The following is a 21,373-nucleotide window of genomic DNA, read 5'->3' on the forward strand; positions in this document are numbered from 1 at the left end:
TAAATGCAATGCAGTGCCTTTTGCACCATTTAGTATGGGTAAAGGTTATATGAAGTATTTTTATCAGATCGAGAAGCATGATCGTTATCATCATCATATCCATCCATCCATGTTTTTATAAACGCCCTTAAGGTAATATTGTATGAAAATGGTGATTTATAAATTATCCAAAATATTTATTATTATCATGCTAGACACTTACTGTAACTTGGTTACTGTAACTTTTTTGATTGACCGATTGTAATGAGGTTCGTTAATTTGAAAAAGTATATCTAAAATTTTCGAATACATATATAAGAACTAGAAATACGCAATAAGCAATTAAATTTGTACACTGATTAGCGTGATTAGTTCTAATGATCGATTCTAAAACCTTTTTTCTAAAAAACTCGACGACTTTATTTCAAAAAGTGACGACTTTATTTAAATTGATCACCAATCCTCCCAACGTATACAAAAAGTAAATTAATACTTCACATTACTTATCGGTTTTTCTTTATATTTTTCGTCGTAAAATTTTACAATAATTCCCAAATTATTCCCTTTTCTCTTCAATGCCATTAATTAAGATTTACGACGTTATTTTCTAAAGAAAAATTATCTGAATCCAGGTGTATTTTTAGATTTATTTCCTCTGTTCATCATTTGCATGAGAAGCAGAGTATTATGTATTTTTTGTAGATAAATATTCAATTATTAACCATTATTAACTGAGAGTGACGTCACTGAAAGACTTCTTTTATGTTAGGGTGAACTATAAGCATAAAAAGTATTGTATTTATACACATATATGAATGATGCATAAATATTCCCTGTTTATTGTAATATTATGATGGTGATGAGGTGATATGTTTTCCACTTCAAATGTTAGTTCAAAAAAGCATAAAAATAATTGAAATATGATACTTGTGTTATTTGAATAACAAATGAACTTTACCAAATAAAACAAGTAAAGTTATAATTTTCAATTCAAACCCTTATCCGCACCCCAATGGTGCATAGGGCACTGCATTATATAATCACAGTGTTATCTTGATCGTTAACACGAAGGAAAGGTGATCAGCCCTTCGCTTCAGGTACCAGTCCAGGGTAATATTTAATAAATATTAGAGTGAAAAAATCACTTATATTTATTTGACCCCCCTGGGAATCGAACCCGGGACCTCCAGAACGGTAGCCGAGCGTTCTGACCATAACACTACGGAGGCAGACTTTATAATTATTATAAGGCAGAAAGTTATAATTACCAAAAAAAAATAAGAATCACTTTTTTTAAAAATCATAGTAATTAACTAACCATCACGTTGGTTTACGCAGGGGTAGGCTGAGAGAATAGAATGCCACACCAATTTTCTTTGCAAACAATCTTCGCCTCATTCTTCAACTCCTGACTTGACCACTTTGTGTGTATTGTATAACTAATAAAATGTAGTTATATGATCAATAAAAAAATGTCATTTCTTTTAATTAGACTTGATTTTAACGTATTCTTACTGTCTGGAAAAACGTTCTAAAATATTTCATTTTTATTAAGTTAAATATTTCTTTCTTCTTTATCTTTGTAATGTTGTCATTATAGTTAAATAAATAAAAAAAGGCACTTTTAATTTATTTAATAGTATTTTTTTGACATCTCAAACAAAGATGATGAATAATATGCAGTCTGGGTATTTACAATATTTATTATTTTTTTTAAAAGAAAAAGAGAAATATTTGTGTTTTTATTATTTACACAAATATTTCAATTTTATACTATTTCTGTGAGCCTAAGCGTATCATTATTAGAAATAGGTAACATATTGTGGTAGAGTGGGTTCGAACCAAGAAACTTTGACTTCGACAAGTCAAGGACTTTTGAGTCCGTGACACTAACCACGGGACCACAACCCGACACTATTATGACCTGTCATAGGCTGGTTAAGTGATCACTTAACACATATAACATTTACCATTCTACCCATGTTTGACAACCACACTACTCAAACTCTAAGTAAACTTAATCTTATAATACTGTACATATCGCTCACTCCTTTCAAGAACGTCATATATCAAAAATCGTCAATTTTCAGTTGTGCATGTTTTCGGAATGCCCAGAAAATGTACTATATCTAAGCAAAAGAGGCATATTGTAAAGTTAATATTTACCCGCTACAGGGCAGAAAATGTTGTTTTTGCATTTTGAGGAAAAGGTATAGTTTAATTATTTTTTTAAATATACTTAATATTATTCAAATGGAGAAAAAATACTCAGGTTTTACTTAAAAATATATGTTGCAAAGTAAAAAGTTCAATAAATGGCTTGATATTTATTTTTAATACATTGTGCTATATTTTTAAACATTAAAAACGTTCTCCTGAAAAATCAAGTTTTTTTTATTTATGACGTTCTTGAAAGGAGTGAGCGATATGAGTTCACAACAACTATCTAAGAGTATGTTGGATTAAGCAGGGATTTTTTTACGCACTAAAAATGCCTGAAAACATGGCCTTAATTTTTATGTAGCTTTTAATTTGACCAGTTATTTTAAATCGCAATATTTTGCGAGTATCCAAATACTTTGATTTGTGGAGAAGTAGTATTTGGACACAGGCATGTATTTAATTTTACGAGTTTTTTTAGGAAAATAAAATATTTAAATGTATCGTAAACTTGCAATAATCGTGTTATAGAAATATAAACAGGTTTTATAAAATAAAAGTATTTTCAGTCTTGAGGATAATTTTATTAAAATTTAAGAATTACGCAGGTACATACTGGGAAAAATTTAAATGAATAATTAAAGGAACAACAACAAAAATACGAAATTACTAGTATCCATATTATAATTAAAATGTAACTTTGTAATGTAAGTTATATTTTAAGTATAAAATGGAAAATCAAGTTGGTGCATTAATTATAATTGACATACTAGTTAGTTTTTGACATCTCAAATATTTTTTTTATTATAAAAAAACATGACTTATTTATTTCGCATGTAATATTCAAACATAAATCAAGTACTTTTCAAAGTGATAATTGGGAATGTTGTAAAACCCTTTACTGATTTTTTAATGACATTATTATGTATTTTAGTGATAGTTGTAAGATAATTTACTATTCAAACATGTTAATGCATTGCAAAACAGCTGTTTCAAAAACACAATATATCTTCGAAATATTTAAATATATTTTAATTATGTATATTTGACGTAATAGATTTACATGGAAGCCTTCAACATCTACGAAATTATTGTTGATTTGAATATTTACATAAAAATATAATATAAACATAGTACAATATTTTTGTACACAGATATTTTGTACACAGTATATACACAAAATATTGTACACAGAAAGTACAATATTTTTTTCTAAACACGTGTAAATTGTAATGATTCATACAGCGTATTGCCAAAGTCTAAATATTACAAATAAATAACATCATTGCATTAAAAAAACTTCTTGTTGATATTGGTAGTTGAATTTTTTATCATCATCCGTAATTTAATATTTCAGGAAAATTTATTACAAAAATCGTTAGAAGATACTTTTATAACGGCAGAAAAAAACAAGTATTCAAATTCCAATGGCAATGAACCTTGTACTTGTGCATAATTCTAATATTGTTGCACGCTATTAACGTTTGAATACGTATTTAAATTCTCGATACTGAACAAAAAGTTCTTTCAAAAAAACTTTGTTTAGTCAAACACCGAATTAATTTCGCGAAACAACGAAATAAGAACGAAATATTCCAAAAATAAGTAGGCGTTGTGACTATTGTTCAATTTTCCAAACGTTTCTATGCAACGTTCCAAGTTTGAAAAAGAGAATCTTTAGGTGTCTACATAGTACGTCAGTTCAGTTTTCGTGCGTCTGCCGATCCGGTCGGTCGCGTGTCGCGAAATCAGTTTTCCGAGCGAATTTCATTCGAAAAGTATCAAAGTGCGTACTAATTTTCCAAGTATTAATGGGATTAAAGCTGTAAAAATGGCGTGAAATTTTGTGATTGTGGTGTTATTAATTGTTCCGAATGAATTGGAGAATTAGTTTACGTGAAAAAAGTGAATAAAGATATTCTAATAGAATATTTCAGTTTAAAAGTTTTTTTTGTGATCTTACTGGCATTGGGAATTTCTATACATTGTATATATAAAAGTGATCAATCGTATTGAAGAAAAAAAAGGTTTGCATTTATTTTTTAAATAATTAATTATTTTCATAATGAAAAAATGGTGATACTTGGAAGTTCCATCAAATTGTTTATGTTTTTCTTATAAAATAGATTGCATTTTACTAACTATTTACGACGATTATTCACATAAATTAAATTTGCATACATAAATGGCAAATCATCTTCTTTTTATATCCAGACGACTAAATATTTTTTCTTGTACTTTAAAATCAATTCTAAAGGTTGATAATTTTTATTTTTCACATTAGAAATTTTATTCGAATTTTACATACACCGATGAAGCAATACTTAAGAAAAAAATTGTTTGCTTGAAGATTTGAATAATGAAAATGCGAAAATTGGGACTCATAATTGTGTATTTATTTGATATTTAAAATGATTTAATCATAACACAAATTTAAAAGGTAGAGAGTTACAACTAAAGTGATAAGTAGAACTTTTTTGAACACAGTAAACCGTTTTAAATATGTTTTTAGTATTTGGCATGATAATTTTTGTTATTGTTGAGATTTCATAATTAAATTTCTTTATTAAGGTCAAGTGGTACTATCGATGAGGATGAGAAATATTAACCAGTTAAAGTCGAGTATTAGAAAATTATCATATTTTTACAAAATTAAAGGAATCCTGATGAATATTTTATGATTAACAAAATAATAAAGGTATTTCCCACAATTTATAATCAATTATTATAAAGTTATGCATTAGACGTTAAAAAGAAAGAAAAAATCAGAGAATACAATCATAAAATCGTTAAAAAGTTAAATAAATAAACAAAAAAATTGTCAAATTATTCGTCTTTAACCCACAATAGATATTGAGTTTTGTGTTTTTTTTTATAATAATGATTTTTTAAACACACCACACACACACTATATATATATATAACGCTCACTCCTTTCAAGAACGTCATAAATAAAAAAAACTTGATTTTTCAGGAGAACGTTTTTAAAGTTTAAAAATATAATACAATGTATTAAAAATAAATATCAAGCCACTTATTGAACTTTTTACTGTGCAACAGACCTTTTTAGGTAAAACCTGAAGGTTTGTTCTCCATTTGAAAAATATATTGGGATATAATACATTTTCTGGGCATTCCGAAAACATGCACTACTAAATTGACGATTGTTGATTTATGACGTTCTTGAAAGAAGTGAGCGATATATATATATATATATATATATATATATATATATATATATATATATATATATATATATATATATATATATATATATATATATATATATATATATATATATATATATATATATATATATATATATATATACATATATATATATATATATATATATATATATATATATATATATATATATATATATATATATATATATATATATATATATGTATATATATATATATATATATATATATATATATATATATATATATATATATATATATATATACATATATATATATATATTTATATGTATATATATTTATATATATATATATATATATATATATATATATATGCATTAATCCTTTCTCAAATCAAATAGTAATCATTCAAATAATGGTATTACTTTAATGAGATGTATTGTGGATATTAAAAAAATACTGTAATAAATAAATTCGGTTGTGTTCGATGTGACATTTTATGTAATGAGCACATGTATAATTACCTACATAACAGAACGCAGTACATTGTACTTTATATTTTATTAACTTGATATTATATTATTTGTGTATTTTATGTAGGTAGGTATTATTTATTTTGTTAAAAATATAGGTTATTATTTGAATATTTTTATGTACGTTACTGAAATCGTTTTTTAAGTGATATTTAAATACTTTTTTGTTTCAACGGTCACAATGTACCAAAGTTGTTGAAAAAATGTAAAAAAAATTGATTCTTAAACCATCCATATTTCTGTATCATTGAAGTTGGTTCACATTTTGCATATTTACGCCGTGAAATATTTTTTGAAGTGAAACTTCTATATTTTGCGATTCGATAAATAGGTGAGAATCGAGAGTGAAATTTCAATATAATTACGAGTTTTTAATTTTAATTTTGTTATTTTTATCTTTATAAAGGATTTTTTTTTCTTGATTTTAATGTGTACTTGGCGGCAATCAAATCCGTGACGCCAGTTTCGTAGTCAAGCGTCTACCCAACTATGCCACGGCGCCTCTCGTATAAGTACAATATGCATATATGTTGTTTACTGTTCCATGTATGTATTTTGAAAATCATTCCAGAAATATAAGAAAAATCCTTATGGAATATACTCGTATCATCCACATTTGCATATATTATAATGCATACTATATTAAAACAATAAAAAAATTAAAGTATACATTTTATCTGTATACTAACATCGTTGCTCAAATATCGCTCATTCTTTTCAACAACGTCATATATCAAAAATCGACAATTTTCAGCTGTGCATGTTTTCGGAATGCCCAGAAAATGTATTATATCCCAGCAAAAGCGGCATATTTTTTACTTAATATTTACTCGATACAGGGCAGAAAGTGTTGTTTCTGCATTTTGAGGAAAAGGTATTATTTAAATATTTAAAAAAATATTTTTCAAGTGGAGAAAAACATTCAGGTTTTACCTTAAAAGATCTGTTGTACAGTAAAAAGTTCAATAACCGACTTGATATTTATTTTTAATACAATTTATTACATTTTTAAACATTAAAAACGATCTCCTGAAAAATCTAGTTTTTTTTATATAAAAGGTTGTTGAAAGGAGTGAGCGATATGTCTCCGTTTTTTCCTATGCAACAATCGCCCCGGTTATTCCTCCTTTTCAAAAGGCCTTTTTGATTAAAAAGCGAAATGTCCTTCGTGAAAAAGTGTATTTTTTATCTTATTTTTATTCAATTACTGTACGGAAGGACTACCGATGCGAACAGCTTTTCTGCGCGGGGCCAATGTCAATACCAAAGACTCGTCATGTAATATCTCATTCATGCATAAAACCGTTCATAAATATATACGACATCCTTGAACTACTAAAATTTACTGAAATGTCGAAATGTGTGTTATCACTTCTTCATGTCTATCTGTCTGCGCTTACATATATGTAATATTATTTACATTTTTATACTCGCACTCATATTAACGTATGTAATATACTGCGCTTATCTTCGCTGGCACAATGGAAGTCGATATGAGTACAACAATTCGCTGATATTATGCCCGACACAGCGTATTTTATTGTGAGTGCCTCAATAATGTATATGTTAGGCTCGAGGAAGTTCAAGGGTTTAGTATATATAATTGAGTAAATTAAAAAATGTTTAATAGTTTAATCTAGCACAAATTTTTTTGGGTCGTATTTTATTGTTAAAAAACACGTAAAAATTAATATTGTGACAGTGTTCCGCCTAGTTGTGGCATTTTTAAACGAATTTTCATTCAATTTGCATTTTCATTCGTTTGTAAATGCCATAACTAGGGAAAAGAATTGTCACAATACTAATTTTTGTGTTTTTTTAACAATAAAATACAATTCAGTAGACTCAAAAAATTTGTGTTTGATTTAACAATTAATACATAAATTAAAAATGGAGTTCTACAAATTAAACGCCAAACGAATAAAAAAATTAAAAATGCATTTTTTTGTTTATTTTAATCATTGTTAACTTTGTGGTATGGTAATATAACACTCTCCAAATTAATCATCGTTCACTTTGTGTAATACTACTTTGAAAAATACACCAATTCGTGACTACTGGTTTCGGAATAATCATTCCATTCAGGTCGTTAAAATGAAATTATAACGGTCCGACATTTATGAGAGAGAGAATGAAGACCAATGAGTCACAATGGGAATATTAAAAAATAAATAAAAACGAGTTTCATACTAAATTTAAACTACTTGAACATAAGGTAAGAAGCACATTTAAAATAAACAAATGAGAAAATTAAAAAAATGAGAAAATATTACATTCACATTTTAACGCAAATTATGTTGCATAATTACAACAAAATGCACTGCAAGAATAAAATATGACAAGATAACATTTATCATACTTAATGCAAAATGTTATTCATTATATCATGTTTTGTATGGTTTAGGATTATGTCAGATAAGTTATACTTTATTTTTATCTATGCATAATAAAATGAGTCATTCACGCTCAAAAAGGTAATCATAATAAATGAGATTCAAAGGCATGTCTAATTTACATTTGAATGTTCTTTAAATATGAACAACGTTCAAAACGGTCTGTTCATGTTACGTTATACGGGATGGCACAGAATTAATCACCTTATCGGAAGATGTTTTTTGCAAATGAAGTCGTACGTCAATCATATTTGAAATGTGTGAATTAGACAGCTGCAGTATACAAACAAATTGGCAGAACGCACAAAAATGTGTATCAACACTGGCAGCAGCCACTTGATAGATATCTTTCCATTTAACAAAAAAAATCTAAATTAAGACTTCAATTACTGTTTTTTATTATTATTTATTTTATTTAAGTTATTCATGAATCCCTTTGTATACTGCAGCTGTTTAGTTCACAAATGTCAAATATGATTGACGTACGACGCCATTTGCAAAAAAAATATACCATCTTTCGATAGGGTTATTAATTTTACGCCACCGTGTATAAACTTGTCGAGAGTTGTTCGCGAATATCTCAGCAGCCTATTCACTGGGAATCCGTATTAACTAGTTCTAGTTTTGCCTCCGACTCCGCATATTGTCGCTTTCTAAACTAAACTAACTGCCGTAACTAACATTCTTGCAGGAGTTTGCCTAGGAAGAGTTTAATTTAGACTTTATAAGAGTTCATGTGAAAATGTTATCAATATTAATATTATTTATTATCATGGAGCATTTTGAGAATACCTCTTCCGTTTTAAAACTAGACAAACATCTTTTTTTAATGTGATGAGAAGCCATCACAAGATGTACCTTAACTAAAAACAAAATTAAATTGGAAACAATATGCAAAAGAATGTATGCAGATGACAGAAATAAATGAGGAAACAGGACATAAAGATCAGATTTAGTGGTGTCTTATTTAGAAAATATGACAAGACGAATGAGACAAATGAATGACCTATCGCTCACTCCTTTCAAGAACGTCATAAATCAAAAATCGTCAATTTCCAGTTGTGCATGTTTTCGGAATGCCCAGAAAATGTACTACATCTCAGCAAAAGAGGCATATTTTTAACTTAATATTTACCCGCTACAGGGCAAAAAATGTTGTATTTGCATTTTGAAGAAAAGGTATTGTTTAATTATTTTTTTAAATGAACTAAATATTTTTCTAATGGAGAAAAAACCTTCAAGTTTTACCTAAAAAGATCAGTTGCACAGTAAAAGTTCAATAAGTAGCTTGATACTTATTTTTAATACATTGTGTTATATTTTTGAACTTTAAAAACGATCTCCTGAAAAATCACGTTTTTTGATTTATGACGTTCTTGAAAGGAGTGAGCGCTATGTGAAAAATCTTGATTGATATAAGGTAATAAATCCATTGTATCTTTTTTAGGGGTCAATCTTATTGATTTATTATTTACTATACACATTTACCATTATTTTAAAGAAATATAAACTAAATATGCCATAAATCCTTGCACATAATAAGCAAGGAGAACTTCTTAAGGCAACTAAAAAATATTATAGAAATAATTAAATACATTATTTATTACATATATAGACACTAGATGATTCAGTCTACGGATGAGATGTCAACATAACATGAAAAATATATCCTTCCTTAATAAATGAAAGAAGTCTTAGTATCTCAGAGCTTATGATCTGGTATTTGGATGGCTTAAGCGATCACTTTATATACATGTACAACGTTCACCATTCTGCCCATTATTGTTTATCCATATTGCAATATTTTTTTAAAATCTGTATGTTTGCAGTGGTCTCGGAACCTTCCACACATGGGTATGATTTTCAATATGGACAAAGTTCTCGCGGAGCAAGCTACATAAATACTTATTTCTCAACTAGTGTCACTACAATCAGCCAATCATATCATATAAGAATTATATCAAGCTTTTAATTTAGAAAACAAAATATAAATATAAATAAACGAATTATCTCATCTTAAACTTTATAAAATTAAACAAATCTGTTTTAAGCACTTTTTTATTATTAGTACCTACACTTTAACCTACCGGTTTCGACAAGAACCTTGTCATCATCAGGGTTTATTAAATTCTAAAACATTAAAATACTCATATTTAATTACATTCCCTTTACCAAAAACTTCCACACACTCCGTAAAAAGATCTTAAAAAATAATCTCATCTTTAATGATTGAATATTTTATGGTATAATTTTAATATGATACATATTATGTATTTTTTTAAACGAAATACTTCGATGAAAAGTTATTTAATTTATAATAGCGATTTGTGAAGGTTGAATTAGCCAGGGTTTATTTTGTAACTTTTGATTATATTTAAGGCAATATTAAACTTTTATAAACTTTTAACTTTCCTCAAGTGAATCCTTGTCATATAATGCACTTCCTGTCTGAAAGAAGTCAGACAATTTTGAAAACTGTTTTACTTGAGTACATATTTATGAAGTATGATGCAATATTTGAACGTTCTTTGTCATTATTTAAACACTATAATTAGGTTCATTTATATTAAATATTTGTACTAATAAAAATTATCGCCATAATTATAATATTGGTAACGTTGTGATAATTCCACAATGCTTTATTGGTTCGCGGAAAAAAGGTGAAGATATATCGTATTCGGAGATATTTGAAATATTATTAAGCACGGTTTATTTTAATTATTAAAAAAAAATGCGTGTCTGTTTATATTATAGAAACACGAAATGGAAAGAAAAATTTATTTTATAAAACAAAAAACAATTTTTTTTGTTGAATGATTTACCATTCTGTGGATTAATTTACTTTAATTAAAGTAATATATACATACATGTACAAAAATTTACAAATAGTACAAAATGCAAAAAAATTGGTACTGAATTCTTCTTCGATCCATTTCCGCTCACCAATGAAGGAAAGGTGATCAGCCCTCTGCTTCAAGTTCCAGTCCAGGGTTATATTGAATAAATATTAGAGTGTAAAAATCACTTTATTTACTCGACTTTTCCTGGGAATCGAACTCGGGACCTCCAGAACGGCAGCCGAGTGTGCTGACCATAACACTACGGAGGCGGTAACAAAATTAATACACATAAACTAGTTTTCAATTCAGTTACATATGAAGCATTCAACTCGTACTAATGACGATGCAAATTATCGCAACATGTAAACACAGTCAACATAACAAAATATACGTATTACATATGCAAGTGTATGACGCTCACTGCAGTATGCATTGCCGCGCATTTAGCTAATCACATTGTCGAATTTATCGTTTGGCATAAGGGAATACTCGTACTTGTCAAATAATATACACGACTCTTTAGAATGAATAATATTAAAACTTGCACTATTATATCGATACATATTTTTTAAAAATCTAGAACATAAACATATCCTCACTCCTTTCAACAACGTCATATTTCAAAAATCGTAAATTTTCAGTTTTCGGAATGCCCAGAAAATGTGCTATACGAGTATACCACCAAAAGCAGCAAATTTTTAACTAAATATTTACCCGTTACAAGGCAGAAAGTGTTATTTTTGCATTTTGAAGAAAAGGTATGCTTAATAATTTTTTTAAACATACTAAATATTTTTCAAATGGAGAAAAAACATTCAGGTTTTACTTAACAAGATCTGTTGCACAGTAAAAAGTTCAATAAGTGGCTTGATACTTATTTTTAATGCATTTTATTATATTTTGAAACTTTAAAAACGATCTCCTGAATAATCAAGTTTTTCTGATATATGACGTTGTTGAAATCTTATTCAACATGTTATTGCTTGCTTTCGAATAATGTGAGTGTTAATGTTTATGAAATAATAAAAATTATGCTGTGATAGAATACTATTAAAAAATTATAATTAAGTTATAACTATTAATTAATAAAACTTAAGTAAAATATTAAAAAAAATTTTTTTTAAATTTTTTTATAGGAATATCATATCGTAAAATTTTTATTACAATGACCTGTCGATGGAATGATTTTTCGAAACCGGTAGTCACGAGTAAGGGTTTATAAAAGTGGTATTACACAAAGTAAACAATGGAGGATAAGGAGAGTGTTTAAACTCTTATAGCTTTACAATGATCTGTTTTATAAAATAGTATTGCAAAATTGTTATTTTTTAATGTATTTTGTAATAAACTGTACCGTAGAACGGGGCTACTTGAACTTTGATGTATTACTTGAGCCAGGTACATTTTTTTAAAATCTGTTCCTTGTCTACAATAATGAACGTATAGACATGATTCATTGTTTCCCTAACAGGCGACACTTATTGTCACGATACTTCGATCGATACCACGATCCATATATATTTTTTTGTACTGGGCTCAAGTAAGACATCAAAGTTCAAGTAGCCCCGTTCTACGGTTTGTTTTCTCTCAAACAAATAAATACGTTTTGAAATGAGTTTCTTTGAACGAGAACGTACGATGTTCTACCGGAAAGAGCTCGATATTATGAAAATATCTTTCATCTCCACTTCCTGAGGTGTAATAATTCTTGTCTCCAATAATTTCTTTGTCAAGCCCTACATTTGTCAGTACGTTGTCACGTTTCCTGACTCTCCGCGACTTCACGTTAACGTTCAGTAACCTTTTATGTAATGAGTGTCGTTAGTCCTCATCTTCTCGACATACGCCTTTAATCACCCAATCATACATACATATGCCTGCTGAATTAAGTTACGTACAAGTTCTTTCAGGAATATTTCATGGAACAAACGTGCTTAAATATAGAAACACTTAAGTGTTTTCTGAAATACGAGTTCTTTTTTATTGTGAGTATTTTCTTAAAAGGATTAATATATTATTTCTAGTCTAAAAATATGATTGTGGATTTTTGGTAACAATAAAACACATATTTTATGGGTAAAATCCTGTAATATTGTATCTGATAAAATAACGATTATTCTCAAAGACATCAATTTGAAAGTAAAAAATTAAGCAGTAAAGAAAGTTAAGTTTGTAGAAGTATATCTTATTTCAGTGTTTTACTGAAATTATGTATTTTAAATGTTCGATTTTTTTTCTTCATAATGAACGATTGCATGAATCGCGGTATTCGTGGAGCATAGAAAATACAAGCCGGGCATTAAAGCTGGCATTATAAAGTTATTCAAGTAACTTATTCTGGAAAACTTTACTAAAAAGACGACAGTATTTAAAACCGTTGTGAAAAGATGTGAAGGCTATTGTTTCGTTTAATAAGATTTGACGATATAATGAAAAAAATCTTCAAATGTGAATTAATGGAAGGAGTGAGTAAACTGCTCAAATGTGTGTGGAATTTAAAATGCCACATATACAAAAGCGCAGTTTTAATATCAAGATAATTATATAATAACATTCGTCACAGAAGTAAAATTATAAAGACATAATAATATTTATGTGCAAACTAAAATACGACATGTGTTTAATTTTGTCTAAAAATAAGAAAACAAATAAAGACTAATGTAGAGACATATTAGAATAACACGTTTCAATACCGTCGCTTGAGAGCAATAACGTTTTAAAGTAAAAAAAAGTATTGGAATCGAAAATTATTGATTTTCGATAGCGAAATTTTAAATATTATTATTATTCAATTCATTACTAATTTATTGAAAGAAAAATGTTTCTTGCATATACATAAGATTGCACGAACTCACATTTTATTAGATTAAAATAGAAGATATTCATTAAAAAAACCAAAGCTTTGTAACATTTATTTCTAGAGAATTCAAACAAAAACGTATGTAGTTAGACTTTTTTTCTGACCAATATTTTTGAAACTAAATAAATTTCTATATACATTTGAATGCAGATAGGTGGAGATATTTGGTAATATTGATTTGGCGTTTAATTTGTAGAACCCCATTTTAAATATTGAATAATAATTAAATAAAACACAGATTTTAAGGGCCCACTTATATGTATATTTTTATTTTTAAAACACGTAAAAATAAAATTTCCTACAATTGTTTCGCCTTGTTAAGGCATTATTAAACTACTGTTCTTGATTTTATGACGTATTTTTATAATACCCCAATAAGGCGAAACAATTATCGCGATTTTAATTTTTGCTTATTAAAAATATAAAACTTAGGAGACCCTTAAAATTAATGTTTGATTTTAATATTTGAAATATTTCGTTATGATGAAAAAGTTTAGATACAATATTGATGCTCTAAGGCGCCGATATGTAGGTGTGTGAAATAAAAAGAATTGATATTTTATCTCCAAAAAACGGCTGTACAAATACCTCATTGAAAAATATACATATCAGTTATTTCGGTCCAATTTTACATGAAATTTAAAATCAACGTGTTGAATATCAATCAATTTGACTTGTTTTGCACTCGTTAAAATTTTGTTCTAAAAATACTTTCTTTTGTAAACAGTAATAAACGCATACGGCAACATAGTTCCACGACCTGTTTAATTCAATTTTCGATTAGATATTTGTATATTTATATGAAAATATTAGATATGTTACTAATAAATGTATGTAACTGTTACTTTTTTGGTAACCTGATTGGGATTGTATGCGTTACTTTTTCTCTGTTTTTTACTACTTAAAACTTAAATTGCTTATGTTAAATTATCAAATACGCAATAAGCTAGAAGAATACGCAAAATACAACCAGATATGTCCTCTGATAAGCGTGTTAAATTGTCAAATACATAAATAAGAAGCTAGAAACACTCAAAATACTACCAGATATTTATGTGCTCTGATTAGCGTAGTAAATGATCGAATACATAAAAAATCTAGAAATACGCAAAATACTACAAGATATGTGCTCTGATAAGCATGTTAAATTGTCAAATACATATATGCGAATCTAGAAATACGCAAATTACTACCAGATTTGAGCTCTGAAATAATCAGCGGGCAAACGTTTATATAATAAAATTACAACTTTATAGTTTTTTTCCACATTAATTTTATTTATCCGGAGACCGGGTTTCGTCGTAACTGACATCATCAGATTGGTGGAAACTTAAAATAAATATATAAAACTATAAAGTTGTTATTTTATTACATGGAATGCAGTCCCACCAAGATATGTGTTTGTCGGGTTGCGGTCCCGTGGTTAGTGTCGCGGACTCTTAAGTCAGAGTTTCTCGGTTCGAACCAACTCTACCACAATTTCTGTGAGCCGCTTAGGCTCACAGAAATTAGTATGAAATCTAAATATTTCAGTAAATAATACATACCCAAAATTTCCTTTTTATTTAAAAAAACTTAAATAAAACATTTATAGTTTTTCTCTGTCAGTACTTTGACGTGATTAGAAAATGATTTTTCAAAATTTATTTTATGAACAAAATAATAAAGGAGTCAGTGTTTCAACAAACGTATAAAAAAACATTTTTAAAAGACGATAAATCACTAAAAGAAAAAAAACTTAAAATAAAAGAAAAAAATAGAATAAATTCACGTTTATGGCACGAATAATTGGCTTACATATTTTGTTCCATACTATGTATGTATTATGGTTGTACTTGGTGAATTTTCAAATAAATTGTTGCCATTCCTTATCTTTCATAATACGCGTGTAATTATTGTCTTATGTTTTCTACATAGCCGTTAACATTCCGTGTTTCATTATCGTTTCCAATGTATTGTTCTTAGTATTACATAATATAAAATTTTATAGTATTTTTCCTTGTATCAGAAAAAAATATTATTTAAAACAGGATGTACACAATAAATTAAAAATATTTTAGATGGGAAAACTAAAGATGTGATGTGAAAAAAATATTGTTAATGAGATGAAGCGTATATCGATTTTTTTAATGTTTATTTAAAGGGGGTGGAAATCTAAAATGGTCTTACGACTTAAATAATCACTTTATACACTTTTGTATAAACTGCTAACTTACATTTATTATTATTATTATTATTATTTAATTTTTAATTTTTTTTTTTTTTATTTGTATACATTTATTTAAATCACAATTTATACATATTTATAACCTTTTTTTGCAGAGACCCACCAAGCCACCTTGTATGTCTTTTCGGTGGAGTTCTTTTTTAATACATTTTCATTGTTTTTAACGATTTTAACCTAATATAGACACAAAAAAGAGAAAATAATTAAGAATATAAAACATTTTACAATTTTCATAAAATTAACTCTTCATCATTAACCCATTCCTTTATTTTGTCTTTGTTCCATATTTTATTTTGACCTCTAACATCCGTCAGCAACAAATTAAAAATGTTCGGAACGGTAAATTGCAGTGTTCGACTTCCATATCTATTGTTAATTCTTGGGACTATCAAACCTTCGTGTGTGTAAATCGTGTATCATGGTTGTGTACTAAAGGATTTTGATATTTTTGTATAGTTTGTTGTTCAACGATGATACTCATGCACAATAGTCCGTTTGATTATATAAATGACTAGATACAATTTTTTTGATTATTTACATCGTATAGTTCCAGGTCGTAAGCTCTGGGAGGCTCAGACTTTTATATCTTCTTTTATATGACTGTATAATGTATTATAAATGCTCATACTTCTATATAAATTTTCGTAATATTATTAAATATATATAAGACGTTCGGGCTTCTCTCTTCTTATGTATGACAATATGATATTTTACAGATGCTCAGACTTCCTTCGTCGTTTAGATGATAATGTAATATTTATATATCTTTTGCAGTGTGAATAATCCGATAGAATAAAAAGTAAAATCAAATAAATAAAATTATTGAGGATTCAGTTTAATACTGCTTTGGGTTTTCTAGTTATTGGCAGTAATTTAAAAATGGATATGATTCAAGAATGTGGCAAACGGAATGAGGTAGGCATTCCAAAATTATAGTTTTAGAGTACCAACAACTATGAGTAATTTTTGTTTCTCCCTCTCTCTATTAGAAGACATTCTGGCAATGAGGCTGTGCTTTGCAACAATGGATCATTTTCAGACGGGAGGAATTTCTAATTTAACATACTCAACATATAAAGGACTCGTTTTGTGTTTATAACAGCCGATATAATCAATATTTTTATTCATAATTTTCTTTTGCAAAAGTCACCTTCGTTAAAACGTTGGTTTCGTAAGTTGGCAACGAATGACGTCACATAAACGAATCCACACTACTGCTATTACAGATAAATAAAGGGAAACACCCCATAACACACCCGATGACGTAAAATTTGATGACGTATAGCTGTGTCCGTTTTTCATTTTATTAAAATATCTAGAGTTTAAACCTTCATGTCTCCCTTATTTATCTGCAGATTTCAATAAAAATCAAACTGATAGTCTAGTGATTTTTCAAATTAATTTACTAGCTAATAATAACACACCATGAGAAAAAATATTACAAAATAAAAATTGCTGTATTTAATTATTGTAAACAGAAGATTTAATATGGTTTTAAATAAAATTGAAAAATAAACATAAACAGTTTACTGATATTAAGTATCACCACGCCTTTACGCTGTTTATACGATACAATATTTATCAACACAATAAACCTAGAATTCACGATAACATGGCACTCATTTAGGTACCTACTTTCGACAAATAAAACGTCTCACTTGACAATCCTTTGTTGATTGTGTAATACTTCAATACAAAATTATCACAACACATATTTTTATAAGCAAACTCAGATCAAGAATACAACTGGCGACATTCCTTATCGCCGGCTTCATACGTAAGGCGTACTAAACTCCATCTGGGTTTACTTTGCAGAAGAGTGAAGACACATTTAATATATATATATATATATATATATATATATATATATATATATATATATATATATATATATATATGTAAATATATATAAATATATATATATATATATATGTAAATATATATATATATATATATATATATATATATATATATATATATATATATATATATATATATATATATACATATATATAAATATATATATATATATATATATATATATATATATATATATATATATATATATATATATATATATATATATATATAATATATATATATATATATATATATATATATATATATATATATATATATATATATATATATATATATATATATATATATATATATATAGGATGGGTAAAACTTGGTATTACTCGTTACCCTTATCCGCACCCCAATGGTGCATAGGGCACTGCGTCATATAAACAGAGTGTTATCTTGATCGTTTACACACGAAGGAAAGGTGATCAGCCCTCCGCTTCAGGTACCAGTTCAGGATAATATTGAATGAATATTAGGGTAAAAAAGAACTTATATTTATTAGACCTCCCTCTGGGAATAGAACCCGGGACCTCCAGAACGGTAGTCGAGCGCGATGACCATTACACTATGGAGGCGGCGTTATTAAGTATTGGTATTATTTAGTATTTAAATCAATTGTAAGTGGTCAGGTCAGGTGTGGATAAAATCCGCGAGTATTTATAAGCCGATGTATGACTGCCGAAAATTGATTGCAAAGACAGATAAGTGTAGGGTTTTATTCTCTCCACCTACCCTTGCGGGGAATCTGCGTGGTGGTTAGTTACTTGACTACACTTGTGAATAATAATTTAGAATATTTATATTTTGAAATGTGTCACTTTTCGCTTGTCAAAAAAGTAAAATATATTCAAGATTTTGTATTTATCGTATTACTAATAGGTCAGAACTTTTCTATTACTGATAAAAATAAAGGCATATGATTATTTGTATGCTTACATATCTGTAGAAATTATTTTCTACAATGTTTAATAGCAAACAGATTGCTTGTTAAGTGTCCGTAGAATGGTTTATTGTAATCTGTTGAAACACGTGTTTTTGTGGAATACGATCAAGGTTATAATGTGTGTGTATTTATGGTATACTTATGTATATGTATGTAATTAAAATATGTAAACACATTCAATAAAAATAACAGTCCAATGAATTATTATACTTATAATTTTTTTCTTGTTCTTTATTTTATAAATAATCAAGCTGTAATGGGTCACGCGTTGCTGTGACACAGTCTGATTGAATAAAAAGGAAAGAAAATTTACACCACTTTTTTCTAATATGTATCATTTTGCAATGCCCGTGAAGCAATGAATTTATCAGAAATCTATGAATCAACAATGCAAACCATAAAAAAAATACTTGACTGCAGTTGTAAAGAAGCACGCTGTCCACCATGATCAATGTTTAGTATTGCGTGTGTTGCTGTTATATTCAACACATGGCGCTACCATTGGAGTAAAAAAAACTATTTTCTTAAACTTGTGTCAAATTTTCAAGGCAATCGTTGAATAACTTCCCCTAAACTTAAGATTTGCAAGAAAATATTTTATCTTTATAAAAGTAAGGCTATCCGCCTCCAAAGTTGTTATCGTGTTTAATTACCATGCTGAAGGTTTGTAGTTCGATTCTCAGAGTGGTCTATAAATATTAATTTAATGCAGTACCCTATGCACCATTGATCGCGAATAAGTTATGGAAGAAGAAGAATACTTTATTTCAATATCTACTTATGTATTATTCATCTCATCATATTCATTATTTATATCAGTTCTGTCCATATCTTGTATGTATTTCACCACAAAATATTTCCCTATTCATACAATTCTTAAAGAAAAAGATTGGATTGTCAACAAAGACCACGTGGATGAAGTAAGAAATATCATTAAAAATACCTTTTCCACAAATTAACAAATACGGAATTTTGTGACTGGAAAAGTAAAAGTAGTTATTTTGTAATACTTGCTTATGCGAACGACTTCGTGTAACTGTTCCGTAAAATTCCCAAAAAAATAAAATAAAAATAATGGAAGTGCCTTTTTTGAATTTATAGGCATTTCTGAGTCCGGTTTTGTTTTTGCATAGTGCAGATATTCTTAAGCATAATTTGCCATGCATAGGGATAGTTTATTCATAAGTTTAACGTAGTTTATAATTAAATAATATTATTTAATTAACTTGACATTATCAAAAACTATAAATTCTATATGCAACGCCATTCTTTATTTAAAAATGCACCCAATAGAGAACAGAGCTGCTCAACTTATTATCTTGTGACAAATGTATCGTCATAACGAAATTCGGCGATATCATATGGACAAGCGGTCACCCAGATCGCCCAATTTGACACCATCAGACGTTTTTCGCCGTACTATCTCAAGAGCAAGGTGTGTGGGTACATAAATCTTCTACAGTCTACGTCTACAATCTGAGAGTAAACGATCCAATTCTTTCCAAACGCGCTGAAGCTTGTACGAGTATCAATGATAGAGGAGGCCATTGGACGCATATAATTTTTCTTACAAAAAAAATCGATTCGTTAAAAAAATAATCATTTGGTTCTAGATTGTTTACCCATAATTATTTGTAGTTATTAATGTTTGAATTAAAATGCGTCGTATTTATTATAAATACAAAAGTAATTATAAATATTTTACCTATATGTACATTGTGTATGACAGGTAATCACATCCCTTAGGAAGACGACCCAAACGATGGAGGAATAAATTTATTAATTGATTCGGCAGTCACTTTGTGGTTAAATCTATCCATTTTTAATTAAAGCTTTGCTTACAATGATTAAAGAAAACACTTGTTTTTTACCACTTGAGTTTTATTATAGACTACATGTTTCAGAAGTTAAACTTCCATCATTCAGGTCTGTATAATAAATTATAAATTATATCTTTAGTTATTATACAGACCTGAATGATGGAAGTTTAACTTCTGAAGCATGTAGTCTATAATAAAACTCAAGTGGTAAAAATCAAGTGTTATCTTTAATCATTGTACTATGTCTTACCACAAAGTTAATGCCGAAACAATAAATAAAAAAAGCTTTACGTCGTTAATACCACAGCACAAAAAGTGGTATTTATTAGTAAAACATTAATTAAAAATCAATCTCATTTCATTTGTGGATTCGCCAGTCAGTTTTTGGTAATATTTATACATCTTTGATTTTAGTTTTACTTGGTAAATATTACTATTTCATAAAGAAACATAATGTGTTATGATAGATTTTAAGAAATAGTGGTGTTTACAAAGTAAAACAAAAAAATGAAATTGAAATAAAAATGTATAGGTTTAGATAGAAAATTAATCGTGTGCACGTTTTTAATCCTTAATTTAAGA

General features: G+C 27.8%; 1 protein-coding gene across 1 annotated transcript in view; it reads left to right on the forward strand.

The window, feature by feature from the left end:
* The first annotated feature begins 3,842 nt into the window (after positions 1–3,842).
* The window catches only part of LOC148307369 (uncharacterized), a 130,656-nt gene continuing 113,125 nt past the window's right edge, over positions 3,843–21,373 (forward strand). Inside the window, exon 1 of the mRNA XM_088263589.1 lies at positions 3,843–4,166. The gene's annotated coding sequence lies outside the window, so the exon portion shown is untranslated. The remainder of the gene's footprint in view (positions 4,167–21,373) is intronic.

The sequence above is a fragment of the Brachycentrus maculatus genome, unplaced genomic scaffold (genome assembly GCF_059751285.1).
Source record: "Brachycentrus maculatus isolate JH-2025_06_01 unplaced genomic scaffold, ASM5975128v1 h1tg000201l, whole genome shotgun sequence".
Lineage (NCBI taxonomy): Eukaryota > Metazoa > Arthropoda > Insecta > Trichoptera > Brachycentridae > Brachycentrus > Brachycentrus maculatus.